Source organism: Vicugna pacos, chromosome 18 (genome assembly GCF_048564905.1).
Source record: "Vicugna pacos chromosome 18, VicPac4, whole genome shotgun sequence".
Taxonomy (NCBI): Eukaryota; Metazoa; Chordata; class Mammalia; order Artiodactyla; family Camelidae; genus Vicugna; species Vicugna pacos.
Genome location: NC_133004.1, coordinates 37,859,958 through 37,875,352, shown reverse-complemented (window position 1 = coordinate 37,875,352; position 15,395 = coordinate 37,859,958). Strand labels below are relative to the sequence as shown.

Sequence of the window (15,395 nt, the reverse complement as noted above, 5' to 3'; positions counted from 1 at the left end):
GGACTTGGCTGGCCGGTCATTACATTTCAGGAAAGATGGGCCCAGACCATAAGCTGTCTGGGCCCCGAGCCTGATGAGAAAGTTCTGGGGAGCAGTACTTCACAAATGCATTCTTCAGTGCTATTAAAGCAGCATATTCCTTTGGAAGCAGAAGAGACAGCCACCGTTCCCCAGTGTTTGCTCAGAGGCCCAGTGACCCTGGAGGTTCTGTTCCATTTGGTTGACAGTGTGCGATGACAGTGTTTGTGGCAGCCGAGCTGACTCAGGCTGGTTGTAAATCACAGGGTAGGACCATTCCCAGGGGAGGAATGAGTTTCAAATTTCCACCAAGAAAGAGTCAGTAAATGTCTTCCAGAAACTTCAGGCTCCAAAAAGTGTGGCCACATGTATTCCTCTACAGTCAGCAAGTGGACTCGACAAAACCCATCCTGTTATCTCTCGAGAGGAACTTTGTCATAAGCACTGAAAACCTTGGATGTGTTCAAATCTTTTAATCCTTGGACCATTCCAGTAATTTGTCTTACAGAAATAATTAGAAAAGAACACCCAAGATTTATACACAAACGTGCTTGACATGTGGTTTTATAATAGCAGAAACAAAAACAAAATACAAAACACAGACACATACGTATGAAAATAGCTTAAATGTCTAATGATAGGGATTAATTTAATTTAGGTAAACCCCTGTTGGGCTGCATTCAGCCATTTAAGAAAGCAAGTTTTCCAAGAAATATGAGACCTAGAAAAATGCTCATTTGCTACAATGTTGATCAGATAAAACAAATATGTATGAATGGAAGAAACATTGAAAGGGAATATCCTCAAATATTAATAATCTCTCTGAGAAATGGGATTATAGGTGAACTTTGTATTATTCTTCGTACTTTTATGTGTGTTCAGATGTCTTCAACATGATATGCCGATGTTGTAATCCTTAGAGAAAAGACGTTTAAAAAACTTTAAAACCCTTAGCATGGGGTTTAGGGGAACAGACTCTCTACATTGGTCAGATGTGCATTCTGATCCTGTGGGAAATGAGGAAACCAGAGGATGGTGGGGATGCAGAGGCTCAAGCCAGTACCCGGGCAGGAAGCTTGAGATGTTACGACTGTCTTGAAACATCTGAAATGGAATCAGGCCTTGGAATGTCCCAGCAGCCAGGACAGAGCTGTCCAAAAAGAGCCAAAGGGGACTTTCGCCTGCTCCACCATCGTGCCTGCTCCTGCTGCCCTTGGCAGTTGGTTGAATGGCACCTCCCCAGCCAGAAACCTGGAACCACCCTTGCCTGATGTCTCTGCCCCACCCGACTGATCTCCAACTGGCTCTTGTAAACTTTCCAAAGACCTGTCTTCTACATCTTCACTGCCCTATTTCAGGACCCCCTCTTCTCTTGACCAGGCTATTGGAAAGAGTCCCAGCTTGCTCTCTTTCAGTTTGCATTTGTCACCACAGCCAGACTGTTCTTTTCAGAAATGCAAATCTGCTTCTGCCGTGCCCTCGCTTAAAACCCCTCCGAAGCTCTCTGTTGTGTTCAAGGTAAAATCCAATCTCTTAGTTTACAGAGTCCTTCTTGATCTGACCCCAGCCTGGTTTCACCATCTCACCTCTCTATACTTTGCTTTACGCCCTTTGCTGCCTCCATCACTTCAGCCTCATAACCGACCCTTTCATGGACCCACATTCTCTCTGCCACGTTATCCTTCTCCTCTTCTTTTCATCCCTCTGGAGTCGGTTCACTGTCATCCCCCACCAGGCAGAATACATTTCTCTCTAATCTGAGTTTTTCGTAAAACTGTGTTGTTCTTTTCGTCTCACTTGACACATTGCCTCATTTGGGAGGATTCACATCTCCTCCACTAGAGCATAAAGTCCTTGAGACAATGGCTGGTCCATCTTTGTCTTTCACAGACTCCAGCATAGCACCTGGAGGGTGGTGGGTATTTCTAAGTGTTTGTTGAATGGCTGACTGAAGTGAAGGATAGCAAGGTTATGCCTCATCATAAAGAAGAGTCTGCTAACCAGCACTAGGATTATAATATTTAATCTCCAGCACCAACTCAGATCAGCTGTAAGTGGCTCCCTCGCATCCTTTGTTCTGAAGGAGTTTAAGGGTGCTTCTCACATAAGGGATAAGATGTTTCAGTTATTTCAGGTTGTTTCAGTTCCTTACTGCAGTTTAACAGATCACTTCTAGATTTAGAAGCTTAAAACAATGATGATTATTTATTTTGCTCACAAATTCGAAGTTTGAGTAGGACTTGGTGGAGGTGGCTGTGTCTGCTTCGTGAGGCATCAGCTGGCTGGCTGGGTGGGTGGACTGACTTCGTGGGCCAGCTGGAGGATTCACTTCCAAGATGGTGCACTCGCATGGGTGGCGAGCTGGTGCTGGCTGCCAGCTGGAGCTCTCCTGGTGCTGTTGGTCAGGGGCTTCAGTTCCTTTCCATGTGGGGATCTCCATGCGGCCTCCTGGGCTCTCTCACAAGGTGATGGCTGGGTTGGTTCCAAGAGGGTTTCAAGAAACCTGGGTGGAAGCCACTTCTGCTATATTTTACGAATCAAGCAAGTTACTAAGGCCAGCCCACATGCAAGGGACAGGGGGTGGATTTAGACCCAATCTTTCAATGGGAGCAGCGTCAAAAATTTTGCCCTGAGCATAAAAAAGGATGGAGATGACACCAATAATGGCCTATTTTCCGATTGTATTCAAACCAGCAGAATCAGCTGCACAGCAGGATAGCATGGATGTTTTGGAATTGCAGAAATATCAAAGCCCTAGAGTCAGATTGCTGGATCTGGCAGTTAGATAAGCTTCCTGGGAAGGCAGTCATCTTCCTACTAGGGGAAGAATTCAAACATGGATCAGCAACTGCTTTGCGGAGGTGTGGTAGAGGGCAGTCAAGCTGCCAGTGAGGAATGGGATTGGATTGAGGTGAAGGACATATATTTAGTTATATTTATCGGCTCAGTGTGATCAGTGATTGCCATACCATTAGCTCGGTGTTCCCAGCTCCAATCATCAGGCTCTGTGATGGAGCAGACTGGGTGATGGTGGTAGTCGTGCTGATGATGGTGATAACGATGAAGAAGATGATGATGGTGATGATGATGATGTAATGATGATGGTGGTGGCCATGGAGATGGTGGTCATGGTGGTAGTAGCAGCGCTGCTGCTGATGAAAAAGATGGTGGTGATGGTGGCGGTGATGATGACGATAGCTAGCATGTGTATAATATTTACTATTTGTCCTATGTACTTTATATATATAAAATCACTTAACCCTCCTACTGACCCCATAAATTAGATTATTATTAAGCCCATTTTACAAATGAAGAAACTGAGGCAGAGAGAGGTTACATAATGAACTCAAAGCCGATCAGCCAGTGGATGGTGGAGCTGGATGGCCATCTGGTGGGTGTGCAAGGGAGACTTCCTGATCAGTGTAGCAAGTTGACCCTATGGTTTTCAGTTTTCATTCTTCCCCTCACGGTAGTGGTCTTGTCTCGCTCTGTGAGGGGCCCTGCTCAGCACGCATCTGGCTCTCTGGAATCAGAAGTGCTGGGGTTGGCCTGAAGGTGGCCTGTGACCAGCAGGAGTATCATACAAGAAAATGCAAGCATCTGATGAGGAGGTGACCCAAAGTTCTTCCTGGGCAGAAGGCAGTAGTGTTACTGGTCTGAGTACTGGTTCTGGGATGATGCCGAACCCCCGACACATCTCTTCACATCAAATGGCACCCTTTTCTGGGCCTGGAGCATGATTTTAGAGCCACCAAACCTACCACATACTTCTCAGTGCTCCCTGGGCCCATCAGGTCCCTTTTTCACATTGTGGTTTTCATTGCTTAACAGGTAATTCTTACCTTTTCCTTGACAACTCCTCCTGCCCTTTCAGGGCTGAGTGCAAGGGTTTCCTCCCCTGTGGGAAACTTCTTCTTCTATGGCCCCAGCCAGAGGCAGGCCTCCCTCTGTGCTTGTTCCATGGTTCAGCCCCGTCTCGGAGTTAACACTCAGGACATCTGACTGTCCTCAGGATGCTCTGGCTCTCTCCCATGAAACTGGGCGCCCTCGTCGGTGGGGAACCCTTCTCATTCCATCCCATATCCCCACTTTGTGGCACAGAGTGGGACCTTCATTGATGGTCTTAAATGAATGACCCTCCCAAAGCATAATACCATTAAGATTTTCCTGCTATCATGTACACCTGCTCGGGGGCATTGCCTCTTTTCAGAAACTGTGACTATATGTATTTTTAAAATCTCATCTTGATATCCCTTCCTTAAGCAATAATTTATTGCCACTCTTTAAGGAGTCACAGTGTCTAGAACTCTGGTTCTCCAAGATGAGCATTCATCAGAATCCCCTGGAGGGATGGTGAAAACAGAGATCCCAGTGTTTCTGAGTCAGGAGGTGTGGAGTGGGCTTTGAGAATGTTCATTTCCCACAAGTTTCCAGATGATGTAGCTGTGGCTGGTCTGGGGCCTCCCTGAGTACCTTTGCCTGAGACTTCATGTACCAGGAAGTCGGATAACACTCAGGCTTTGAGAGTATGCACCCCTTACTTTTGTTTTTAGAATCCACAAAATGTATGCACTGCAGTTTGATTCCATCAACACACGACTCAATTTCTGTTTTTAATAATAACCCTAGGAAACAGAAGTGTATCTTGTGGAAAATGGTACCTCCATCAAACAAATGCCTAACACCAAACATTTGAATTACACTCTGATCTTTCCATTTATTAAAGACAGCATTAAATTATTTGATGTGTTAGTGGCAGCCCAGAGAGGAGGAGGACACCCTGATTTTCAGAAAACCAGCGAACATGCAAACAGTGGGCTTTTCAATGTGCTTAGAATACATGGAGGAATTTCTTTTGGGGAATGTATTTCATCCAAAAGGCAGAAGGTACGTGAAATGTGAATAAATATAAGATTGATGTTAAAAAAATTCATTTTCATGAGCTGTAACACAGATAAATTGGAGATTTAAATGTGGGGGACCTCAGGCTCTAGGCAGCTGGAAAGGGAAGATGGGAAAAGGAAATGACTTTTAAATATCCTTGACCAGTGGCCTCTCTCTGTGTTGGTGCTAGTTGTAGATTACAGCCTGGCAATAGATTTTCTTCTGTATCACACTGCTTGTCTCCCAGGCAAAGATGGCAAGGACCAGAGAAAAGATGGTGAGATGTATACAGATGAGTTTGTTTGAAAGGGACAGGCAGTTCATGCAGGGTTTAGGTAATCCCAGGTAGGGAACCTACCAGTGACTCAGCACTGAATCAAAATCCCTGATGTAGGGGAACTCAGCCCCTTACCCAACCAATTTCCCAGTTGTCTGGTGAGAGCCTTGGGGCACTGTCTTTCATAATCTTATCCTTATACGTCTATAACGCCAGAACACTGCAAATATATAGAAGAGACTAGGATCATAAATTCCACTAAAGAAGATGGTCAGTCCCCCAGATAGTAGCACGCATTTGCTTTTCAGATCCTCAGACAGGTCGAGCATCCCTGGATGAATGATGCTCCTTGGAGCCGTGCAGCACAGAGATACCGATGGGCTTGGAGTCAGTCAGTGAGTCAAGGGAGTGAGGGGTCAGCATAATGGTCTTTGCCTCCTGAGCCTCTGTTTTTTGTCAAACTCTTTTGCTGGAAAGAAAGAGAAACCCACTGTGCTAGCTCAAGGGAAAGAATTATGATGAAGATACAGCAGGCAATGCCATGGACGTCTGATCCCAGGAATGAAGTATAGCTGGGATAGGACTGCCACGTTCCATTGCAGAAGCTGTTACTGCACAACTCCACAGACACCGTTTGTATGGACTGTCACGTACATGGTATTCTCTGGAGTTGTGTGACATGGCAGCCTTGCATGGGAACATATCTGAAGAGCCAGGGACCAGGACCTCTTTCTCCATCTATCAGGTTTGAGGTGATCCCTCTCAGTTCTACTCGTCTTTGTGTGTCTTCCCCATTCTTCTCTTTCATCCGTCTTCTGTTTACACCTCTTGGCTGTGGCCCAACATGGCTACCTGTCACACTCTCTTCTTGACCACCTTTCCATTCCAGCACCTGCCACTGACTGTCAAAAGTCTCTATCTCTTATGTCAGATTCTTGGGAGGAAGAATTTGATTGGTCCTGGCTCAAGCCTTGTCGCTGCTCCATCTAAAAACCTTGGGGTCCTCCTAGTTACCCTCTCTCTCTTTTCCTACCATATCTAATCTCTCAGCAGTATCAATCCTTGGCTCAGCCATCCCGGTATATCCTGAATCTGGCTGCTTCTCATGCCTCCTGCTGCTACCAGTTTGGTTCAATCCATGATCTTCTTTTGCTCAGATCATTGCAATAGCCTCCCAACGACTCCGCCTCTTTCTACCTTTGTCCCCGTTCCTTCCATCCTCAGTAAGCAGCCAGAGTGTGCTCAGAGGTTCATGTTAGTCAGGTCACATCCTTAGGCCCTGCAAGGACCCCCTTGCATCAGAGTAAAAGCTAAGGTCTGCACAGTGACCTTCAGGTTGTTGTAGAATCTGGGCCCTGTTATCTCCCTGTTTCTTCTCCATCTACTCTTCTCTTCCCTTGCTTTGTTCCCACCATATTAGCTCCTTTGTGTCCTTAAACATGGCAGGCACGCTCTTATCTCAAGGCCTTAGCATTTGCTGTTCCCTCTGCCTGGAATTCCCTTCCCCTGGAAGCCACTGGTTTATTTCTTCATAGATCTTTCTCTATGTATTCCTTTGGGCCTTCCCTGAACCCCTTTTTGCAATAGCATCACTCCCCAACTCCTTACCAACTTTTGTCGCTGTCATCATCTTCCCCAGCATCTTCTATTGTCCTATGTATTTTGCTTATATGTTTTATTTGTCTCTTCCCACTAGAAAGCAAATCCCACGAAGGCAGGAATTTTTATGGATTCTATATTCTTAGCACCTAAATCAGCACCTGGCACTAGAAAAGCTGCACTGAATGAACAAATGAATGAATTTAGAAAAATGAGTAAGTCAATCTAGAAACTCATCACTCATATTCTAAAATAATACTAACATTCACTTGTTGAAAAAGCGCCACACACAAACATGTGTGATATATACAGTAAACAGCTGTCAATTTCTTAATTTTTTCCTCAGCAGGAAGCTTGAGGCCAGACTGTTGGGGTCCAGTTGGGCCCCTGGCTACCCTACCTTTTGCCCTTCCAAGTATTGCTTCCCTGCCAGTGAACCCATGTCCTGGGAGAGGAGTCCGGCCCACATCAGTTTCACTCTGCAGTTGTTTCCTGCTGACCCAAAGGGGGGGCCACAGGGTTTAATTCCCTTGCCTGAGCCTTCTTTTTTCTCTTTTTCCTTCGAGTCACTTCAGCTTTCCCAGTGACGTGCTCTCCATTTCCAGAATTCTCCTTGCACAACTCTTGCTACAGGAGGGTAACGATGTCCCCTGGGGAGCAGGGCTGTTCTTCAGATAGAATCCTGGGAGTGATCCCAAAGCCATCCTCCAGCCACAGAGGGAATCCTGCAGCAAGCGGAATCCAGACTTTGACCAGAGGATGGCACTGTGGTTGTTTCCAAGAGGGAGCCGAACAATTTGAAAAAGCAATTTCCAAATGGCAATAGCAGCTGTGCTTTCAAACCCTGCAGGGAACGTCAGAAAAACTTAACCCTCAAATGGTGGGGGAAGCTGGGCTGGAGGCAGACGCGGGGATCTTGGCGGTGGAGACCAGGCCTGGAGGAAGGCAAGGGCTGGGAGAGGGGCCAAAATGGAGAGAGAAAAGGGAGCTGCAAGGCCGCCAAGCTGCTGGGGGCTGGCATCCTCCTGGGTGGAGGCTGAGGGCTCTGCTTACCCAGCGCTTCTGCGGGCTTTTGACAGGGATCAGCAGCCCCTGTCATGGGGGCTGGTCTTCCAGAGCTGAATTCAAATGACAGGGGACAGTGGGGGAGCAGTGCTGGGGTCCCTCCTGCTTTCCTCCTTCTGTGCCCACTTTATGGCAGTTACTCAGAGTGTGACTTTCGGTCCCCCAGAGGGTCCAGACCAAGACTTCGGGTTTTCCGTAATGCCTGGCATGAAATAGACACGCCATACATGAATGTCAGAGAAATAGACAATTGACTGATTGAATGCATGAACCTTAGACAAGGGGAAAGAATGAGTAAGGCTCTTCAAGAGAAGTAAGCAAAAAGAGTGATTTCAGGTGTCTTTCAGACTCTCCAGGATTTCTACCATCATTACTGCTGCCAACAAAACACCAGCCCTTGGTGCTTTTGCAAAGCGGTTTCACTCATGTTATCTGTGCCTGTTCACCTGTCTGTCCATTTGTCCATTCCCTGCTCCCTCCTACTTCCCAGAGCTCCTTATTTATGCCTCCTTTCTAACACTCGATCACATTCCTCCTTGTATTAGAACCGTTAGGTACCAACGGGACAGGGGTATTTGAAGGCATCCTGTGGTGTCTAGGACACGGCGGGTGCTTGGTCAGTGTCTGTGGGATGCCCGAGCACACGGGAGACACTTTCCCCAGGCGATCTTTACAGCCTTTGTGGCATTTAATCCTGCATCACCTCTTTAAGGCAGGTATTATCGGGGTGAATTGTATTTTTCAAAGATGACCACATCACTTAAAAGGTGTTCTGCCCACAATTCCAATGTGTGGAGAGGGGCTCCCCCCGATGCCACCAAGCAAGACAGGTCTTGGGAACCCTGAGCCCACATGTAAGAAATCCAGTGACTCTGGAACCTCTGTGTAGAAGAGGTCAGACCACAGAGCGGTGGGAGGAGCCTCAGCTGTTCTAGCCCCAGCTGTTTGAATCTTCCAGCTGAGGCCCTGGACACCATGGGGGCAGAGATGAGGCATTGTGTGATGCCTGTCCTAATTCCCAACCCACAGAATCCATGAACGTAATGAATGGGTGTTTCTTGCTACTATGTTTTGGCCTGATTCATTATACAGCTGTAGCAATGGAACACTCTTCTACCTTCCCTTTTTTCAGGTGGGAAAAACTGAAGCCTAACAAGCAGATGAGCTGGCGCGTCTTAACCCCGCTGTCTTAACCCCCAGCCTAGCGCACCCTCCAGAGCATGTTTCCTGATGTCGGCTTTCGTGGTCAGGCTGAAGCTGAAGAAGAGACATGGACTCATTTCAAGGTCGCTTGGGGCTGGGGGAGGCCTTTGGTTTTGTTCAGGCATCTGCCAAGTGGGAGGGCAGGGTTTGAGATCCGCCGGGGAACTAGCCGGTGAAAGTGGAGCTGGCAGTTTGGGGTTCCTGGTTCAGGGCAACTGACAGTTACTGGTATGAGACTAGTGGCCTCGGGAACATCGGCAAGTGTTGGGACCCTTTAAAAGCAGCTGCTCACCCTGCAAACCTGCCAGCAGCTGGTTCATGAAGAGTCACAACTCTCATGCAGGGGTCAGCTGATGTTACTGTCACAATGGCTTGCATTTGAGGGTGCGCCCAAGAGGCCATGGGGCAAGGAAAACCCAGCAAAGCACAGCATTGCTGTGAAGACATAGTTGCTATCCATTTGTCTTGGCCAATAACGCCCCTTTCAGGAACCTCCCTGAGACCAATCAGTAATCTTGTGGCACAGTCACCTTGAGATAGTTCTTTTTTTTTTAAATAATTTTTCGTTGCATTTAATTTTATATATTTTGGGGGGAGGAGGTAATTAGGTTTATTTATTTTTAGAGGAGGTACTAGAGATTGAACCCAGGACCTTGTGCATGCTAAGCATGTGCTCTACCACTTGAGCTGTACCCACCCCTGAGATGGTCTTGTCAGTGGAGGTTCTCATCACAGCCTGACTTGGGGATGACCAGCTCTTCCTGGTGGGAGGGCCACAGCCTCTCAGCGGGTCTGGATCACAAGCTGGTGGGCTCCCCTTCTCTGAGATGAGCAGCAAAGCCTGGCTTGGGGGTTGTTGACAAGGAGCCTTTCCATGGCAACAGCCCAACTCTGCATGTGAATTTCAGCATCTGTGGGAATCAGACACCACAGGCAGGCTTGACAGACCCCACTGCCGTTGACAGCTTTGTGGCAGTAAGTCCTGAGGGGTCTCTGGCTCTCCCAGGTTTCTGGAGAAGCCCCCTTTCCCAAGTCCAATTTGGACCCCTGGTTGGGAGGTAGCTGGCAGGAAGATACTATGATGCAGAGGGCGATAACGTGACTTCTGGCAACTATGATGGTGTGTTGTACGCAGCCAAGACCTTGTTTGTATAGTAGCAGCAACGTAGTTGTTGTTTATGGGGGCCTTTATGCCTGTGACCCATGCCAGTTGCAAAGTTGAGCTGTTTGGGAGCCGCTGTGCTGTCGGGATGTGCGGTCATGGCGACGTTGGGTCCGTGGAGGCTGCAGTGTTGTCCAGTCCTAACGCTGGTGGGTTGGTGGGCCGGTGGGCTCTGTGCTGTCCTACTCTGTGTTCGCAGGGTTAGGCAGTCGGCAGTTCTTCTGCTTTGGATGGTTCAACCCAGGGCTTCTCGGACTTTAAGGTGCTTTCCAGTTACCCAGGGGTCTTGTGAAGATGCAGGTTCTGATCCAGGAGATCTGGTGCTCAGCGGGAGAGCCTGCATCTCTCACAAGCTCCCGGTGGGGCCAGTGCTGCTGGTCTGTGGACCGTATTCTGAGAAGCACTATCCAACAGAACCTTCTGCAGGGTTGCGGGTATTCTATTTCTGCACTGGCCGAGGTGATAGCCACTAGACACGTGGCTACTGATCGCTTAATAAATGGCTAGTGTGACTGAGGAATCGACTTTCAAATTTTATTTAATTTTCACTAATTTAAATGTAAATAGCTGCACATCATTAGTGACTATCATATTGGATGGTACAGCTCTGGAATGTACTATAGCGTGTATAAGAACTTCCTCAGGGCTTGTTAAAACACAGATTGCTGGGCCCCATCCCCAGGTCTGGATTAGAGGTCTCAGGATTTGAATTTCTAATGGGTTCCCAGATAATGCTGATGCCGTGGATCTGGGGACAGCTCTCTAAGAACCATGTCACTTGCTAATCTCTCATCCCTGAACACCTCTGAATGCCAGCCGCAGCAGGACAAAAAGCCATATGCCACGCCAATGTTATAATTTGATTTGATTCATACCTCTAATGGGATGCAAGCTGGACTCCATCAAGGGAGACATTGTGGGAGGTTTTGGCAGGGGCGTTATTTTGAAGCCAATAACTGGATCCCTCCTAAAGGCTGGCCTCTAGAAATTCAAAGGCTCCTACCTGGGAGGGACTTAAGAGATCATCTGATTTGCACTCCCAGTTTACAGATGAGGAAACTGAGGCCTAGCCCAGCACAGTCAACTGTGAAAGGTGCTACGTGACATTCAGCACTAGAACCCAAGTTTCCAGAGTCCTAGCCCAGAGTGGGTGCCTCTGCTCTACACTGTCCCTGAGCCCCAGCTGGAGGGGGAGAGTGCCTGGGACACAGACCCTGCAGGTTCCACTTGCAGAGAACAAGGAGTCTCTTCAGGGATGACATGGGCCCTGCAGGTTTCATCCTGTAACCAAAACGAGGAGGCAGCTCTTGATGCCATCACTGGGTCCAGTCGTCACCACCCAGAAACTACAGCACTGTGCTTTTTCTCCTTCTTTCCTATCCCTCTGGGCGATTTGGTTGGTCTTTAGCAGCTCTGGTTAAAAAAAAAAAAAAAAGACATGGGAGAAGATTGAAACCATTGGTGGCAATGCTATTTTGAGGACCTTATTTATACATTTTAATAATCTATGTTGTCCCTGTTCCCAGCGCTGAACATGCAAGAACAGATATACCACGGTGACATAAAATTGTTGCCATTTGTCAAACTCCCACTGTGAGCCAGACATGGGATCAAGTCCTTTATATTCCCAATCTCATTAAAACTTCACAAAAAGCCTGTGAGGTAGATGTTATTGTTACCATTTTTCAGATGGGAAAATGAAGGCCTAGAGTGATTAAGTAACTGACCCTGGTTATGCAGCTGGTAAATGGAAGGCTGGAGAATTGAACACAGTCTGCCTGATGCCAAATTCTGGGTCTTTTTCATTGTGCCATGGAGGGGTAACCTGGGAGGTGCCATAAGCTCCCTCAGCTCCGCTTTTGCCTGCCTCAATACTACTTAGCATCCAGGAGTGAAGGCAACATACCTGAAGAATGAATCAGCCTGGCCCCGAGCCAATGAGCCAGATGTATAAGTCAGAATGTTTTAGTTACAAGTAATAGAAACCCAAATTAAAAGAAAAAAAAAAGAGAGAGTTACTGGTTTGTTTCCCTGGGAAGCTCAAGGGAGATGAACGTGGTCTTCAGGTATGGTTGGATCCAGGGTTTTACCCATTAATCATGGGAAGTCTCTTCTCTTTTTTGTTTCCTGGTGCTTTTTCTCTGCTTGAGTTTTATTCTCAGGCATACTCTCCCCATGTGCCGGTGAGGATCCCTTCCAACAGCTGAAGATCTGCCTTGTCCTTAAAGCTAGGGAATCCCAGTGAAAAGAAAGCAATGCCCTCCCCTCAACTCCAGCCACAGTCCCAGGATGACTCCCATTTGTTCTGCTCTGGTCATGTGACCCTTCACTGACCAATCACTGCAGTAAGGGGGATGCAGTAGTCTAATTATACAGACCTGAGACTCATAACTACTCCTGAAGATGAGGGTGGGATCTGTCTTACCTGGGTGTGTCTTTGAAAGTAGGACATTTTCTGTTACCAGAAGAACGCCTTAAAAAAACCCTACCACTACTGCCATCTGCTAAACTGGTCTGCACAGTAAATTGAAGGTGCCTTCTCTGCTCATGGAATGGCCTGGAATTAGGCTGCTCTATGTGCTGTGTCAGTTCGAGATGGCTTTTTGAACATCAGCTCCCTATTTAACCTCCTAACCTCATTGTGCATCCTCTGGACACCAACACCTGTCTCACCCCATGGGATCTGACCTGGCCACACTCCATAGAGCTGATCACATGGACTGCTGGCTTCTGGTGGGGCAGGGGTGTGTGTCTTAACCTCCTGGCTTCCTGGCTTCTCCTCATGGTGCCCTTAGTGGCTCTTACTTTCACCTGGTAGCCCTCCCAAGACCCTACTATCCCCTGTGAGACCACCTCCAGCCATACATTCTCAAGGAGAAGGTCATTGAAGGAACTTGTCTTCACATTTCCTGGTACCTGAGTAATATCTGGTTGGCTGGACATATCTTTGTGTTGCTCAAGAAGTAGAAAGTGGCTATACTGATTTGGAAGATCCAGACTGTGACATTCCATTTCTTTGTTGACTCATTTATTTTCCCAAGCGGAGATTATCCTTGGGCCCTACCAGCTTTCTAGATGGCATGTCCCCGCCGGGGACAGGTCAGACCTCATGATGATCTTTTGGATCCTACCTAGCTCCCGGACTGTTCCACCACTGGGACCAGGCTCTGTGATGTGGTTCCTGAACCTGGGGTCCCCCATAGTACCCCCTCATACCCTAGAACTCCTCTTTCTCCTCTCTGAACAGCATGGCCTGAGTCTCATGCACTCTGGTGCCAAACTTCCCTGATGTATGGCAGGGATTTTTAGCATCTGGAGGGATGCAAAGCAAAGGAGTGAAGATTTGCCTAGGGAAGGGCTGTCTAGGAAGCACAGCCAAGCTCATTAGGCAGCCTCATTAGGAAGAAAGGAAAGGAAGGGGGTGTAGACAGATGTCAGGTGAGTGAGGACAGGCTGCTTGGAGGAGAGGGTTGCTTGTGAATTTTTAAAATTATGTACATTATATGCATTGAAGCATCTTTAGTATAAAGAAGAGCCAATAAGTGCCATACAACTCTGATGAACACAGCCTCTCTCCACGGGGGTGGATGAAAGTGCTTGAGTCTCTTCGCCAAGATTTTGTAAAACCCCTGTTCTGTGTCAGGTGCAAAGCTACACCCATGTCATCCTGCTGGTTTTAATTCTCCTTATCTTGCCCAGAAGGTGTGAACTGTCTTTAAGTGGCAGAAGCAGGATTTGAACTCAGGTCTGCCTGACTCCCAGGCCAAGAGCATCGTTGTGATAAACACAGCGGTGGCAGAAGCCCTTGAAGTTCCTGGGACAAGGTGGGCTGGGGATTCAGTCACAGGGCATAACAGGTGATGAACATTGCTTAGGCAAAGGGGCAGAGGCCAGGTGACATGGAACCCTTGCAGAAATGCCACCATGGGTGTCAAGGGGCAAGGATGCTAGGGCCTGGGGTCAGAGAGTTTTGTGTTGATGTAATGGGCCATAGAGAACCTTGAAATTTTCCTGAAAAGGGAGCACAGGGTCAGAAATGGTGTTTGGTTGGGGGAGGGTATAGCTCAGGGGTAGAGTGTGCGCTTTGCATGTAGAAGTCCTGTGTTCAGTCCCCAGCACCTCCATTTAAAATACATAAATAAACAAACCCAATTGCTCGCCCTCCTCCAAAAAAAAAAAAAAAAAAAAGAAATGGTGTTTGAAAAAAATTGTTGGTGCAATTGAGGGCAAGACAGTATTTCAAAGAAAGGAGGGGTTAGGGAGATATGTTAAGAGGAATTCTGTGCGTTGCCCTGATTTTCAGATGAATCCGGATTTCACTGCCGGCTGGAAAGTGGCTTCCTCCTCAGCCTCGTTCTTGCCTCCAAGAGAGGCCTGGAGGCTCCAGCAGCCAGAGAGTGTTTCCTCCTCCCCCTGACAAAGGGTCACACGGCGAGGGGCTTTTATTTCTCCCGGAGAACAGGAAAGAATCCTCACGGGCCTGGCTACCGCTTCTGCACAAGTCTTTATGAGCTGTGAGACGTAAGATTGTAAGGCTCCCATATTTTGCTTTAAAAAAAAAAGCCAATAACTTAAGAGAGTGTTTTCTCCATAAGGGAAACTTCAAAGATTCTAGAGAATAACACACTAAAATTATTGAAAGGCGGCATTGCACACATCTTGACTATTGGCACAGAAGAATGCGGTGAAGCCAGGCAGGCCTCTTCACAGTTTAAGAATTCCTTTGTTTTTCTTCATCACTTGCAATCAAATGCAGGACCGAAGCTGTTAGGCATTTAGCTGTGGCCATCTGTAGGGCAGGCTCGCCAACCAGATTCTTTTTCATCCAGAGGCAGGAACTATTGAAAACATCTCTGCACTTTCCGAAAATAAAAATTGAAAACCTCCTTGCTGCCGTTGCGGGGGAAGGTGGCCTCCCGCTCCTTGCTGTGGAGCAGATGGGAGTTATTTAGGGCAATTACGCAGAGGCAGAGAGTGGACGGCCTCAGAGTCTGGGCCTGCGTTTACAGGCCGGGTGAATTTGGCCAAGTTGTTTAAACTTGCTGAGCCTCAGTTTGATCATCTATTAATTGGGATAATAATATTTGTCCAGACTATTTCACAGGCTTGTTGAGAAGATCAAATGAGGTTGTGTTTAAACTTGTGTGTGTGCATTTGTGCATGTGAGCACACGTACCTGCTTGGAAG

General features: G+C 47.5%; 1 long non-coding RNA gene across 1 annotated transcript in view; it reads left to right on the top strand.

Annotated features, from left to right (window-relative positions):
• LOC107033291 (uncharacterized) overlaps window positions 1-9,082 on the top strand; it is a 142,959-nt gene extending 133,877 nt beyond the window's left edge. Inside the window, exon 4 of the long non-coding RNA XR_012061245.1 lies at window positions 8,976-9,082. This is a non-coding gene — a long non-coding RNA (uncharacterized lncRNA). The remainder of the gene's footprint in view (window positions 1-8,975) is intronic.
• The last annotated feature ends 6,313 nt before the right edge of the window (window positions 9,083-15,395 follow it).